The sequence below is a fragment of the Talpa occidentalis genome, unplaced genomic scaffold, assembly GCF_014898055.3.
Source record: "Talpa occidentalis isolate TD23 unplaced genomic scaffold, MPIMG_talOcc4v2.1 talOcc4.8, whole genome shotgun sequence".
NCBI classification, from domain to species: Eukaryota; Metazoa; Chordata; class Mammalia; order Eulipotyphla; family Talpidae; genus Talpa; species Talpa occidentalis.
In genome coordinates, this window is record NW_023605194.1 from 102,198,991 (window position 1) to 102,215,721 (window position 16,731).

At 37.1% G+C, this 16,731-nt stretch overlaps 1 protein-coding gene and 1 long non-coding RNA gene across 2 annotated transcripts in view; one reads left to right on the forward strand and one right to left on the reverse strand.

Annotated features, from left to right (window-relative positions):
* RXFP1 (relaxin family peptide receptor 1) overlaps positions 1-7,906 on the reverse strand; it is a 112,640-nt gene extending 104,734 nt beyond the window's left edge. The window contains exon 1 of the mRNA XM_037496278.2: positions 7,840-7,906. The gene's annotated coding sequence lies outside the window, so the exon portion shown is untranslated. The remainder of the gene's footprint in view (positions 1-7,839) is intronic.
* A 206-nt stretch (positions 7,907-8,112) lies between these two features.
* LOC129145061 (uncharacterized) overlaps positions 8,113-16,731 on the forward strand; it is a 37,247-nt gene continuing 28,628 nt past the window's right edge. Inside the window, exons 1-2 of the long non-coding RNA XR_008550095.1 lie at positions 8,113-8,594; positions 8,990-9,079. This is a non-coding gene — a long non-coding RNA (uncharacterized LOC129145061). The remainder of the gene's footprint in view (positions 8,595-8,989; positions 9,080-16,731) is intronic.

Here is a 16,731-nt window from a genome sequence, read left to right on the forward strand (position 1 = left end):
TTGATTTTCACTTTCTTATAGTTATTCATTTTCCTGGTCCCTCATTTAAGTTTTCTAGATTCCTGCTATGAGTGAGACCATCCGGTATTTTTCTTTTTCTTTTTGGCTTATTTCGCTGAGCATGATCCCTTCCAGCGCCATCCATGTTGCTGCAAATTGCATGTGTTTATCTTTTTTGAATGCTGAGTAATATTCCATGGTACATATGTACCACATCTTCTTGATCCAGTCATCTATTTTTGGGCATTTGGGCTGTTTCCAAAGCTTAGCTATTGTAAATAGTGCTGCTATAAACATAGGGGTGCAGGTGTTCTTTGGAATTGATGTTTCTGTGTCCTTTGGGTAAATACCTAGGAGTGGAATTGCTGGATCATATGGAAGCTCTATGTTTAGTAGGTCCAGAAATCTCCACACAGCTCTCCATAGTGGTTGGACCAGTTTGCACTCCCACCAACAGTGGAGAAGAGTTCCTTTTTCTCCACAACCTCGCCAACATTTGCTGTTGCTAGTTTTTTTAATATGTGCCATTCTCACTGGTGTAAGATGGTATCTCATGGTAATTTTGATTTGCATTTCCCTGATGACAAGTGATGTTGAACATTTTTTCATATGTCTGTTGGCCATTTGCGTTTCCTCTTCAGAGAAATTTCTTTTTAGCTCTTCTGCCCATTTTTTGACTGGATTATTTTCTTTGTTGTTGCTGAGTCTCATCAGCTCTTTGCAGATTTTTGTGATCAGTCCTTTATCATTAGTGTTGTGTGCAAAAATTTTCTCCCAGTTGGTGGGGTTTCTCTTTGTTTTTGTTATTGTCTCTTTTGCTGTGCAGAAGCTCTTTAATTTGATGTAGTCCCAGCTGTTTATCTTTGCCTTCACTATCACTGCTTTGGGTGATGTGTCTGTAAAGATGTCTTTGATATGCAAATCACGTAGTGTTTCGCCTATATTTCCTTCTATGTATTTTATGGTTTCAGGTCTTATGTCTAGTTCTTTAATCCATTTTGAGTTGATTTTTGTGTATGGTGTGAGGTAGTGGTCAAGCTTCATTCTTTTGCATGTAGCAACCCAGTTTTCCCAGCACCATTTATTGAACAAACTTTCTTTGCTCCATTGCATAGTCTTTGCTCCTTTGTCAAAGATTAGTTGACCATAAATCTGTGGGTTTATTTCTGGATTTTCTATTCGATTCCATTGGTCTGTATGTCTGTTAAAGTTCAAGGATTTCTAATGTTAATTCATTTCACTTGAAAACTACATGGAAAAAGAGCAAGTGATGTTTTTTAAATGCACGATACCAAAGACCCCATGCAAAGTCAATTTCTCTAGTTTATAATCATTTTATGATTTCACAGAATATTTAACTAAATGGAGAATAGTTTTTCATATCCAGCCTTTCTATTCATATCCACATACCTTCCTGTTAGTCTGTGCACTTAGTTTATCTTCATACATGCAGAACAGTTCCTTTTTCACACTTGCTCAGCCAAGCAAGATAAGGACTATAATTACAGAGAAATGTATCCTTTTAAGAGTCAAAACATACCCTGCATTTTTTTTGTTCAGATAATAGAGAAAAGCTACAATGTAAGCCAACTTACTTTTATTTTTGCCAAGTTATGAAAAATTTAAAGGCCATGCTGCACTAAAGAAATATGGAAATGAACTTAATTTCTTCTTTAAAATATTATAGTTTATATATAAAATAAACACAAAAATTAATAAATTGAAGGAAATTTTATTAGCATATTTTTTTTGTTAATTAAAGTTAAGATTATAGCTAAATATTCACATATTGTATATCTCACAATACTTATTTCCAGGGCTCCCAGAACAGACTAGGCCATGTCTTTTCCTTACTTATTACATTTTTTAAAAAACCTGAGCACCAGGATCTCAACCAAAGGACTTACTGGGTAAAGCTAATAGGAATAAATTTATCACCTCCTTGTGTGGGGATTATCTTGGTGTCTAAAAATATTATTTATTTACTTTGTTTCTTATATGTTTTCTAGAAGTTAACATAATGTATTAGAATTCATGTTTGTCATAAGACGCAAAAGATTTGGAATTATCTTATTACTAGAGATACTTTTTATTTACTATGTATCTTGAATCTAGACACATTGTATAATTTAGAATTTTTCTGACAGCTAATTTTTCTAAATACCCCTTGTCACTCTTATTTTATGGGACTTTCAATCATATAAATAAACAAGCAAGTAACATAAAATATGAATGAAATATTTCTTTGTGAAAAATGTGAAATAATAAAATCTATAACATATAAAAAACAAAACAATCGTAAACTGCTCTGGCAAGTGACTTGTAAACTGTGTTTACGCTACTGCCACATGGTGGTGCAACTTCACCTGAGAAATAGAAATGTCCACCATATGCTAGCATCCTGTGAACCCAGGTATTGTTTATGGGAATTGGGACTTGTTTGACAGATTGTAGTGACTGCTATGCTGTTATTTTACCATTCACTGTTTTATGATTTAAAATATTTTTAGGTGATATAAAAAGGCATCCAAAAATTATTTAGGTGGTGGCACTTCTTTTAGTGTAGAGATAAGCTTTTAAGAGATAACCTTTTAGAAAGAAAGTGTTGATCAAAAGTTATGAAGAATTACTAATAATTGTCATAATATGCCATGCATATTTTGGAGAACTCTAAAAATATTAGAGATATTACAAATTAAAATAAGATATTAAAGAATAAAAGGACATGTGTTGTAAATTACTTGTTCTAGATAGAAACTTCCTACCACAGACTCAACTTGGGAAAATTAGGCTTGGATTATCAATGTTTTGAAATATGCTAATCCTCAACAACTTGAAGTCACATCCAAGATCTTCTCTGATCAGAGTGGTATCACACTAGAAAACAATCACAAAAAGAAAGTGGGAAAAGCCTCTAATATGTGGAGACTCAAACATACTACTGAATTGGATTAACGAGGAAATTATAGGAGAAAACCTGAACAGACCAATTATAAGCAAAGAAATTGAAACAGTAATCCAAAGGCCCAGGACCAGATGGCTTTTCTAGTGAGTTCTACCAAACTTTAAGGATGTACCCATTTTGCTGGACCAAGATTCCATTTCATATAATAGTTCTCCAGTTAGACAGCTAGAAACAATAACATTTAAGGATAAAATCTTTAAAGTTCAAAGAATAGAAAAGATAGCATAAAACTAAAAATTAAAATTGTAACTAGATATATTGTGGTGATCATTTCTCAATATATACAAATATCAAATCACTATGTTGGACACCTAAAACTAGTATAATGTTACATGACAATTCTACTTCAATAAAGAGAAATTAAATACATTTCCCCATATATGCATGTGTTAATTTAAAAAAATTATAATTTAAAATAATTTTTAAAATAATACTTTTGTGCTTAATGTCATTTTTATTTTTAAATGTGGTAAAAATTGCATGTGGTAAAAATTTATAATCTTTTAAATGTTTATGTTCTTTGTTTCTTTTTTATAAAAAATATTTTATTTTTATTTATTTATGCATACAAGAATGGGGGTTCAGGCCAAAGGTGCAGGGGTGATAGTATTCACCAGAGCAGAACAGGCAGATCTACTGAACTATACTGCTGAGAGGAGCAGGCAGGGAGACAGGAGAGGTCTGCTGTGCCATGTGGATCAGCTCCCTGGCTGGGGATTGAACACATGCAGCAGTGGCTGCCAATAGCTTGATAGTGCTGAGACTTAAACCCCTGAGCCAGCAGAGAGTCCTTCTACTGTTCTTAATCTAGTTGGAAGTTTATCTTGCAAGGGTTGATAGAAGAGGGGACAATATAATATTGAATAATGTTGTTATAACATTAATAATATTGAATGAACCTAGTAACATTAAATTAATATGCAGTGGCAACAGAAAGGGAAAAGAAAAAACTTATTTATTTATTTACTTATTTATTTTAAAGATTTATTCATTTATACAAGAACTGGTGTACAGTCAGAGGCACGGGAAGGTGAGAGAATTCACAGAGACAGAGCAGAGAGCAGAACAGGCAGACTAATCGAAGACACTGCTGAGGGGAACAGCGGGCAACACAGGAGAGGTCTGCTGTGCCATGTGAATCTCCCTGGCTGGCCGGGAATTGAACCCACGCTGCAGAGGCCGCGGACAGCTTCACAGTGCAGTGCTCAACCCGCTGCGCCAACAGGGAGGCCCGGAAAAGAAATTTATATGGTTGACAGACTCTACTAAATAAGGGTAATGGTAGAAGAAGCCTTTGGGACTTTTTGACCCTATAGTGGCTAATGACTTCAGTATTTCCATTTCCATTAAGATCTTATGCTTGATTTAAATTTAATTAAAGAAAACTTGATTTATATTTTAACAGAGTAATTCCTTAAACCTCTGGCCTGTACCCCAGTTCTTGTATGCATAAATAAATCTTTAAAAAAAAAAAAGGAATATATGCACAATGACCACAAAGGAATACAGTGAGTAGTTAGAGTCTGGCACTTTGAGACCCTCAGCTTCCCATAAGCAAGTGCTGGAAGTTTTTTTTTTTGTTTTTTTTTTTTTGGGGGGGGGTTTGGTAGCCTAAGAACTTTTACCTTTTTATTCTTGACTCTAAATATTTTGGCCATAAGCAGATTTCCCTCTGATTGTTTTCATAAAGGATATAAATCAAATCATTGGTCATGGTGACCCTGTTATGTGATATTTATGCACACGTTATTTTCTGTTTCATAAGAACAGGTGATGGAGACAATAAAAATTAAGTTGGGAAAAATGTTTTGTGTTGAATAACAGTCCATTTTTTATGTGCACTATATCCTGCATGAGTGAGTGTAAGCATTTTGGAAAGAAGGTCTTTTTAAAAAAATTTTTTGAAGCAAATTGATACTCAAATATTTTCCAAGGTCCTTGTCCAGCTTGAAGCACTGCATTTTTGGACCTATTTTTGGTTAACAGCACACATGCAAAGGCCAAACCTGGTTGTGTACCCCATAAATGTTTATAGAGCTTTTTGTGTCATACCACTTTACTGAAAATTATAAAATTCTTAAGAAGAATTAAACCTGGAAGGATTTGTAAGTCCTTATAATCAGTAAAATCAGTACTACTAAGTGTTAGGATAGTCCTCGGACTTCTTCCTTGGCTCCAAATACAATCTACATCATGATGACTCTGAAATGTATTCATCTATCTTCAAACTTTCCAAAATCTCAATTATATATTGAACTATGACAGCATCTTCAGTTAGATGTCTGATGCTAACATCTAAAACTAAAACACTAAAACACATCTAAAAACTAACAAATCCAAAAATGACTTAATTCCTTGCCCCCAAAATTCCTCTCCCAATTTTCCCCATTTCAATTCATGGCAACTTATTCATCTGGATGTTTAAGTCACAAACCTTAAGGTCAACCTGGACTCCTTTTTCCTCTTATCAAAAAGTTGAACTGGAAACAAAACCTAGCCTTCAAAAGATCTCATATTTGATCACTTTTCACCACTTGCATTGTGCCCTGCCCCGTCTCCCATTTGGTTTGTTACAATAGCTTAACTGGTTTTGCTGTGTCACCTTTGATATGAAAGTCAGTTCTCACACATGAATGCCAGTCATAACCGCTGTTCAGAACCTCCAAGTCCTTGTATTTATATCAGATGACTTATATGGTGCAAGGTGATCTGCTCTCCCTAAAACCTTATGTACCTGCTCTTTTCTGTGTGTGGAAAGTTCTCCTGCAGACACCTACATGGATTGCTGCCTCCCTTCTTTGAAATCTCTGCTCAAATGTTACTGCTATAGAGCTCTCTTTGAACTTTCTATATAAAATGACAAATTCTCTTCACCATCCTTCTTTATCCCCCACATGCTGCTTGATTTTTAACAGGGTACTACCACTGACATGATTTTAAGTCTTTTTTTGGTCTGTCTCCCCTTTCTAGGATGTAAGGTAACTAAGACCAAAGCAGGGTCTTTGTTCTGGTCACTCATATTTCTGTGCACAGCATGTGGAGTTTAAATCACTCATTCTGATAGACCAGCAGCACTGGTCTTGGGTTCCCTAGCCAGTTATACTTGTGGGCCTAATAAGTCATTGTGGCACCAGACTCATTCAGCTTTGTGGGGCACATGTAGAAGATGGGGGGACAGCAGCAAGAGTGTCATCAGCAGGAATTCCTGCAGCAGTCCAAGAACCTCTTCTCTAGCCCTTCAAGCACAAGTTTAGGGAAAGAGACCACTTTGGTATGTATAGGTATTGCCCTTACTTAGAAGGTCCACACCCCCTAATATTTGTTGCATTTGTTCCAGGAGAGTATCTTCTCATAAACTACAGGATACAAGAGCAATAACCTCAGGGAAGCCCCAGAGCCATGACCTCTCACCTGACATTTATGGTTCACATCTGTCCTAATGTTTCTGATCAGGTATAATTTTTGCAAATAATATTGACTGGTAACATAGATAAGATTTCACCTTTCCAGTAGAATAGTGCAGTGCCTAGGAATTTGGTTGCTCCATAACCTTGTCAATAATTGCTAATTTCATCCCCCCACATATATATAATTCTAGTAGATGAACTTCACTGAATTTTTAATAAAGTATTGACATGTAATTTCCTGATGTTTAATCAATTTAAGCACATATTTTATATGCTGATCGGCCATTTGGATATCCTTAGTCACGAGTTATATGCTCATACAATTTTTTTCTTCATTTTATTTTGGTGTTTCTTAACTTTTTCAAGCATACTGATTTAGAAGTTCTGAATATAAATCTTTTGTTATATACATGTACTGCAAATATCACATTCTACTTGCATAAGCTTTAATATGTCAATTTCAGAAAATCTATTCCTCTCGTGCTATAACATTAATCTATTGTTAAAAAGCATATTACTTAACAGCTGTTAGTAAAACTGATATTGTAGTGCAAAAAAAGCAATTAACAGTATGTAATCAAATGAATGTGGCTAGATCTGGCCCCTAGATGTAGTCAAGAGATCGAGGCAATAAAGGGAGTAAGATGAGTAAGATACAGATATAATCTCACATACTTCAGCATTACATTAACTGTAAATGGCACAACTGTTCCAATGAAATTCTCTATTCTAGGCAAAACACACCACAATTAAGACTGATTGTATCACAAAGGAACTAACAAGTAATAACCTTTACATGTAAGAAGCAGAAAAACTGGAAGCAAAAGGATGGAAAATCAATCATACAAACCCCAATAAAAACAGAGTTTGCAGAGATATACTAATAACAACATAGACTTTAAGGAGAAAACTATTATTAAAAATAAGCGCATTTCAAATGAGGAAAGCACAAACACCAGGAGGCATATCATTCCTAAATTTGTATTCACTGTCTCCAAACACGTAAAACAAAACTGACATATGAAAAAAATATGCAGACAAAACCAAGATCATAGAGTGGGACAAACCAGTCTAAGCAACAGAGAAAATAATCAGCAGACGTACAGAAATGTAGAATAACACTATTAATTTTACCCTGTGTGTGTGTGTGTGTGTGTGTGTAAAACACACTGCTGGAACACAGCACTCAACATTCCTATTATACAAATTCTATTTTAGTTCACATAGAACTCCCAGCAAAATGATATCTATATCTGGTCTGCAAAGGAAGTCACAACAATGTTTCAAGCATTACATCACAGTTTCTTCTGATCACGGTGCAACTGAGTTATAAATGAGTAACACAAATACAAGGAGAAAACCCCTAAATAATTAGAAAATGTCATGTATTTTTATTCTTCTTTTTTTTTGGGGGGGACCTTTTCTCATCACCCTTATTTAAGAATTTGTGGAAGCACAGCCTCCTACCTGCCACCTGCGGAAGCCTCGTCCTCAGCCCTGAGGGAGGCGCTGACACGCGGCCGCCGCCATCTGCCTCCCGCCTTCACACCGAACTCGGTTTTCGCAGCAGTGAAGCCAGGAGCTGCCACGTCATTTCCTTCTTGGCCACCGTCTTCTCAGGAGCCGCTTCCCTCCCCTTCCGGTCCCCTCAGCATCCCCGAGAGGGAGAGGTCAGGGCGACCTGCCGCGGGGGATGTCGGGAGCCGCTCACGCATGCGCACAGACGCCTGGTCCCCACGACCCGTGAGCTCCCTGGTCAGGGGCCAGGCAGTGTCCACCTAGTGCTGCGGAGAGTCTGCGTTACAGGCAGGGGTGGGCAGGTTAGCACAAGAGGCCTTTGAAAAATCAGGTGGTCGGTCCTGAGATTGGTGATGGCCTGGAGTTCTGGCTTCCAGATCCGGGGAGTGGCCTTCCAGGAGTGAGTGTCCAGCAGCACGAGTGATGCAGTGGCAGGAGCACACTGCTGCACACTGCTCTGGTCAGTATTTATGGAGGATCTGACACTAGGATCTGCCACGTTTTCATTGGCAACACCCCACAACCTGCTTACAGGAGCTTCTTCCGGGTGCTCTTTGGATCCATGATGTAAATGCCCACTTTTTTCTGTAGATGCACTGTTCCCCTGGACGTCATGTTTGGTGTCATCTAAGTGGGTTCCTTCTGCACAGAATTTGACAACATTTTCCTGCTTCCTTTGAAGGAAATCAGGGTCTCCAAGCATTGTGAGTTTCCCTTTAAGTTACCATAAAAGCCCGCAAGATTGCGCTCCTGTCCTCTGGGTATCATGGGAAAAGCTGCAATACATTTCTAAATAACCCATTTGTCAAAGTGGAATCACAATAAAAATGACAAAGTGCTTTAAAATAAAGGAGAATAAAAATAGACATTAAACCTTGGGCGATTCAGCTATAGCAGTGCTCACAGGGAAATTTCTAGTGCATGTATAAGAAGAAAAGAAAATCTGGAATTTTATTATAAAGGCATCTATCTAAAAAGTAGAATAAAAACAGCAACTTTAACTGAAAGAATATAAAAGGAAGAAAATGTATTATGAAACTAATGAAACTCATTTGCTTTTTCTTATGAATGTTTATGTTGCCTTTTGGTGTCAGAGTAGTAGGTGAAATTCATTTTAAAATTTGTAAGAACTGGACCACCCAATCATCAAGGCTTCATCTGCCAAGTGAATCTTCAGAGGAACTGAAAGGTAAGTGAATTTTATATAAAATTTCCACTTTCAGGCACAGGTCACAAAATTAAATGTTTTTCACGATACCAAGCATATCTTTTACAAACAGAATTAAGATGAAAATGATCTTTTCATGGATCCAGTGGTAGCTGCAGCCTGTTGGTGATGTAGTTCCATTAAAAAAACAAGTCAATTCAGAGAGGAAGAGTTTGCTGAGGATGCAAACAGATTTGGTTTCCTTTAGAACTTGACAATCTGTGTACCGGCTCAGGGAGTTTTATGTGAGTGGAGTCATATTGTCACTGTGTGTTTGCATGGAGAGTGGTTAGTTAAAACAGCCTATAGCCAGGATTTCCAAACCACAGCATCAGAACAGGGTGTACAGGACAAAACATTCCAGGATGAGCTTATCTACCTTGCCTGTTTTGTTCTAGAAGATTAAGTCACATATCAAGTAACGTCTGAGCAGAAGCTAAAAATGTCTGATGTGTGTTAAATATTATGCAATTATCCATTTCTGCCAGGAAAAAAGGAAGGGTTTATTTGTTCTAAGTGTCAATTTTTAATGATGACTTGCAGAGCACTTGGGAATGGGGACCCTACAAATATTCACCCTTTATCTTTACTAGTGGGAAAGTTGTGTCAAGTATAGACTTCTTCTATTAGAAATTGCCTCATCTCAAAATAAAGATTGGATTTGCTTGGGAGAAAAAAGAAATAAAATTGATGAAATTGTAATCAGTACAATATATGTGGTAAATAGCTAGCAGAACTCATTAAGGAAAAAAAGAAAGAGAAAATAAAAACTATCAACATCAAGTTCCACAGATATGAAAAGAGGATATTATGTTTACTTTATCACAATTAATTTGAAAAATTAGGTGAAATGTGTAAGCTGATACGGGAGAAAATAGAAAATATGTATTGTCAGTTTTTCATTAAAGAAATTAAACCTGGGCCTCACCTGGTGGCGCAGCGGTTGAGCGCTGGGCTGCGAAGCTGCCTGCAGCCTCTGCAGCTCCGGTTTGATTCCCGGCCACCGGCGAGGGTCCCACATGGCGCACAGACCTCTCCTGCCGCACGCTGCTCCCCTCAGCAGTGTACTTCAGTCCTTCTGCCTGTTCTGCTCCCCACTCTGGCTCTGGTGAATTCTCTCACCCTCCTGAGCTTCTGACTGTACCCAGTACTTGTATAAATAAATAAATAAATCTTTAAAAAAAATAAAAATAAAAGCTGATTTAAAAAAAAAAATTAAACCTGTAGTAAAACAGGACCAACAGATATCTCCCCACTGATGTGGTTAATTAGGGCTTCTGCTACCACCTGTGCTGTTTCTCTAGCGGCAGGAAAGGCCTCCACCCACCCAGAGATAGTGTCTACCATGATAAGAAGATACTTGATTTTTTTGTGAGAGGGCATGTGGGTGAAGTTGACCTGCCAATCTTGTCCTGGGAGATGTCCTCTCATTTGGTGACTTACGAAGGAAGAAAGATGTATTCCCCATTGTGGGGATACTTTGGAGCATGTTGGACAGCGGGAGCAGGTCTCCCAGATGATCTTAGCCAGTGAAGGGTGAAAGAACAAAGGCTTAAGAAAGTGGACCAGTGAGCGCGGCCCAATGTGCAGCGTCTTGTGAACCTTTTGGATAATGTCAGAGGCTTGCTACTCAGGGAGAGCCAATTTGTTGTTGTTGATCTCCATCGGTACCACCCTTGGAAAGAAGATTTGTCTGTTCATTAGGCTTATAAAGGGGTGAAATCGAAGGTAAAGAGTAAAGAGAGAAATAGTACAGGTGCGACAGAAGGCTGACCAGGGTTCGTCAGAGCCTTGGCTGTTTTATCTGCTTTGATGTTTCCTCGTGTCACCTCCAAGGAGTCCAATTAGTGTCCCATGCAGTAAACTATGGCCACCTCAGCTGGCAGCTGAAGGTCCTCTCATAATTTGAGAATAAGTTTAGCGTTAATGATAGGAGATCCTTTGGTGGAGAGAAAGCCGTGTTTCTGCCAGATTGCCGCATGGCTATGAGCAATGAGAAAAGCATATTTAGAGTAAGCTCAGGTTGGCCCTCACCAGGCCCCAGGCCCTCTGCACCAACCTTATGGGTTAGCACATTGTCTAACCCATAGCAGGACTTGAACGACATCTTCTGACCATTTAATGAATAACCTTATAATAGTTTCCAAAGAGAAATATATTAAATGTCAAAGCCAGACTTCTTTTCAAAAACCTTATGTCATGTTTTCCTTTCAACATTACTGTAATGAATCAGTTCAATGATCTTATGATCTAAAGAAATCTCTACATGATGTCTTTTTTTCTTTGCATATACATTATTTTATCTCCTTTCCTGAGTAATTCAGGTGTCATGCTGCTAGTTCTAGGAAGAAGTATAACTTCTAAGCAGAGCTGGTCCCGGGAAAATTGCTAAGGAACAAAGATTCCATCTTGCCTGTCTCAAATGATCCTCTATCCTAGCCAAGTCCTCCTATAAAAACCCAGGATTCCCCCTTCCTCCTCTATAGGGAATGTTCAGCCATTATGATCTCAGGTAACTATTTATACCTCAGTGAGAATATGTTAATATATGAAGGTATATTACTACTTCCACTGAATTTATCTTGATTCTAGTGGAAAAGTGGAAAGCTGTAATTCTAAGATAATTTATACTAATGGATGTGTATTTTTGAAAAGAATTCTCCCCACCCGTCTGAAACCACTAAAGATAAAACTTACGTAACCATTGTTACGAGATGCCTGTTATTTGTTTTTAGTGGTCACCCTTGGTGATTTCAAATATGAGATGGTGGTATTTAAAAAGTAAGGAACTGAGAAAGCATGTTGCCTTATGGCCCAACAATTCCATTCTTAGGTATCTCTCCAAAGAATACAAAAACATTCATTTGAAGGGAAAAATGTACTCTCATGTTTATTGCAACACTATTTATAATAGCCAAGCTAAATCTAGGAGCCCAAATACAGAAGATTGCATTAGAAAGATGTAGTATATACACATGATGGAGTACTACTCAGCTGTCAAAAAGGATAAACTCTTGCCATTTGTGGCAATGTGGATGCAGTTGGAGGAGATTATGCTAAGCAAAATAAGTAGCAGGAAAGACAAATACTGGGTGGTATTACTTATATGTGGAATATGGAGAAGCCAAACAAAGGTCAGATAAAGCAAAACTAACAACAAACCCTAGAAATCTGACTATATAACTGAGGATATGGAGGAAGAGGGGAAGGAGGAGCTGAAAGACGAAGTAAGAAGGGAACACAACGGACTATGGGAAAGGACTGTAGGTGCTTTGGTGGTGGATGCGCAGAGATCCTATACCTGAAGGGGGAGATCCTATACCTGAAGGGGGAGATCCTATACCTCTAAAACACAAAAGAATATAAACCAATGTTACGTCAGTAAAAAAAAAAATACTCAAAGAATGTTATATTTTTATCATCTTAGGAAATCATAATAGTAATTAATTAGTTGGTACTGTTTATTTTATTGTCTTATAAAAATGTAACTGAAGTTTACCTTTTCAAATATACTAAGCAGTGCCTTGTTTTTAAAACTGTAAATGAAGTATCTTTGGAAAGAAAAATTTCCATTAAGTTTCAAAGAACTCTGATTTTCTAAAGCATCTTCTTAGTGGCCCATAAGGAAATTATTTTCCATAATACTAGGTTAAAAGAAGTCTATGAAGTGGACCAATTCTAGGAGAACTTGTACTTTCCTTGGAAAATTAGAGTTATATTTGGGGTATTTGCTGCAGTAATGTACAACAATTTTTTTTTTTTTAATGTAATGAAACAAGCAAGCAAAGTGAAATGATTTGACCTGGTACATCAGTGTTAGGGCAGCACAGAGCTAGACAAGGACTTGGAATAACACTTAGCTTCTGAGACAAACTGTTGCTTCTCTTGCAAGTAGAGAGTGAGGTGATTGTATTCTACAACTAATGGTCTACATTTGTGCTTTCTATCTAATACAGAGACATGTTCAAGAGTAACAGTGATCTCTGGCCAATGTGGTTGACCATTTATGCTTGGAAAATTATTTCATTTTATGCACAGAATGCAGTAACATTGTGAAAGCCAAAAAGTATTATTTGCAATATGTGGTTTGATCTCCATATTTTAATCATTTTTCAAATCTTAGTTTTTTTCTCAGTGTGAAAATTTTTCAGTTTGCTATGCACACAGATTCCTCTAAAAGTTGAACATAATTTTAGACCTTAAGAATTCCAACATAATGGAAATAAATTAGGTATCTTCAACACATTTGAGAAACCTAATTAAATTTATGTCTAAATTGGCATGGTATTTTGACGTATTTCTCTTCCTTGATTGAAATAAAACTATTTTCTACCAATGTTCCTCCTAGACCCCACAAAAAAATGGGGGAATGGAAGCAGCATATTTGTACAATAACTTTGTAGGTCTTGACTGTATAGTGCTTTATCATTAGTGGATTTCTTAAAATATAATAATAATGAAGTCTTGGTTATTTGTTAGGATATAAGAAACTTCAGCAAAACATTTACTATTACTTGAAAGTAAATACTGCATTAGAATTCAACTAGGTCCCTTCTTCTCCTGAAAACCACACCACCACTAATGCTAATAGCCAACATAACATCACCTTCACTTCTGTGGAACCTGAAAGCAGAATATCCTTTATATTACCTTTGTTATGTTTTGGGTCCTTGAAAATTACCAGATTTTCCTTTTTGGTAGGATTATTGCACGCGGACTCCTCAGCAAATAGTATATTTCTTTAAATGCCTCTCTAAATTTAAAACATATAATCTCCTTTAAAACATATAATCTCCTTTAAAAAAAGGCACAAATACCATTCCAAAAGGAAGACCTTAAACTTTTTTAACTTGATGAAACTTACAATATTCAAATTTTTAAACTGAAAATGTTTAATTTCCATAACATGTGTGAAAGCTATGAAAAGTATAAACTTATCACTGCAAACTTATCACTCCACTGGTTTTGCCATAGAAGGTGGAAACCAACTTGGCATTTCCTTTTCCAACCGTTTATATTTATGATAGGCTATTCAACATAAGAATTTACCCAAATCAAAACTATTGAATATATCTAAAGTAAATATTTCTATTAACATACAGACACACACACACGCGCACACACACTTCTTTAGGGATGGTAGGGACAAAATATGACACCACACCTTAACTACTTAGGTTGCTGTCTGCAGTTGTTGATTAGTTGTCTGGTAGGCCTGAGTGTCTCTACCTCAGCAGTAGTTTATACGTCACTGTGAGATGGATCTGGAAAGGAGCTATGGGAGCTGGGGGTGGAGTTGTGCCAGAATCTGATCCTAGAGTTTGGGCCCTCAAGCATAAGGGAATGAAGGACATCCCTCTGTGTTTGTATGAAGTGCCAAGTCAAGTTTTACAGATTTGCAATTAGGCAAAGCTAATATGTTGACACTGATAAGATGTTCTAGCCAGTATATCCCTAGAGACTAAAGTGCTTTTGTAAAGACTGTACCTGCTTTATTTTATCTAGGCCATTACCCCAGATGCTGGCTGGCCTTAGGTACTTTTTAACTCTTAGACTTTAATAACACTTTTATGAATGCTGGTCGTGCTGCTAGGGGATTTGACTCTAATTCCAGCTCTGCTGTTACTAGTTCATTATGAGTTGAACCCAGACTGTCTTTAACTTCAGTTGTCTATCTGCAAAATGAGAGGTTTGTACAAGACTAGTTGCTTCTAGCTCTGTAAGTCTCATTTTCTTGTTTCATAGCAGCAACCCAGGCTGATACATGATTCTGTATGAGCTGCATTGAACCTATATCACCATTCTTTTCTACTTCAAACTCTTTCTTCCTCATGAGCTCCATGCTTTTATAGTTTTCTGATGTCTCTGTGCCTTCTCTTTTCCATTCACACCCTCTACATTCTTTATGTTAATTCTTTAGTATTGGAGAAAAAGAGGGTAGCAATATTTGCTGTCTTTGGAGAGTAGGCTTCTGGTTAGAGTACTTCAAGGGCTACCTAACTATCCTGAGTCTAAACTAAATCTCACCTGCTTACATATTTCTATCACATTGTCCATGCTTAGATATTTTAAAGTTTTACACAGTAAAATTTCCTTATATTAGATTTTTATGTATGGCAAATACAAAAATCATGTGGTTGACTGGGAATATGCAGTTTGTTCATGATTAGCCGGTCCTATATATCCCAACAAAGCATGTTATTCTGTTCACTGCCTGGGGTCGTCATACTTCAGATGTTTGCAGCAGGAGACAGGTTGACTGGATTGCAAGCTCTTCTAGCCACTTTCGAAGGACTCAGTCTTATTCTTTTATTTTTTGAAAAAGATAACCTCAAGATTTTGTCTTTAGAATAAACAAATGATAGAGCTTAGAACTAGATCATGTGACCCTTTCTCTTCTTATCTCCTTCCAGCTTAAAATGCATCTCTTAATAGCCAGCATTTTCTTAGATGTGCAGTTGATCTCAATGCATTTTAAAGCTCAGCACAATCTTCCTTGTAATTTGGAGCCTATTTCCAGACTATTAGCCTAGTCTGTGCACCATAGCTACTCTGCTTTCTGTGACAACTCTGCTTTCCCTGGGCATACCAGGGGTCCTTGTCCTTCTTGTTCTGTGTCACTTTGTGGGGTTGGTATTTGCTACCTTTCTTACAGAAGCCCAGAAGTCCAGAGGGTTTCAGAAATGTTCACTTGCTTGCAAGAATACTATCAGCACAGAAAGAGGCTTATCCCTCTGTTGATAAATCTGCTGTCCTCTGCTCACAGTTCCTGCCCTCTAGATAGCCATTAGATTTCTAATTAATTAATACATCAAAGGCTAAAAGAAGAAAATGTTCTCACTCAGAAGACAGATGACTTAAAAGGCAGGGTTTGCTTGTAGGAACAGGTGATGAAGGTGGTAAAGCAGCTGCAGAAGTGGGTGGAAATGGTGACAAGACCATTATTAGTACAGATTAAGAAAACATTCCCGGAGGAAAATGATAAGTATTTTTACCAGTGACTTTAAAATTAAAGAAAAAAAGTGCCTTTCTCTTTGTGCCTCACTCTTCCACACCCGATCCCTCTTCTCTCTTTTTAATATGGTTAGTGAGGAAGGAGAAGCAAATTATTAAACAAGTTCTAAGAACAGAACTCCTGATCCCTCTGCTGTCACTCCACTACAACAAAACAATAAAAATGCTCTTCTCCACATTCCCGTTCCTATAATCAGTAGAAATGTTTTTATATTCAAAATTGAGGAGCTTTGCCTTATAGATAATTAGGGAGCTGTGGCTGCAACTTGAGTTATTTGCAACTACTCTAGTGTATCAGTTGGTAACTATAATGAAATTATAGTTTTACACAGTATATAGACAAAAACTGACTTTTATTTCTTTGACATAGAGTAGTGGTATAGGTGAAGATAAACTCATGACATGACAAGAGAAAATTAATATGCTAACATTTATTGAATACTTAACTAAATCCCAGGTAATAAGAGGTAGGTATTTTAGCCCATGCTTGACCATGACACAGAGGAAAGCACCAAAAACTATGAAGGGAGAAAAATAACACAAAATTGGAAAAATCATCTTAAAAAGAACAAGGGCTTCTAGGACTGCAAGACTCATCTCAGTTATTGAAAGTGCGTACA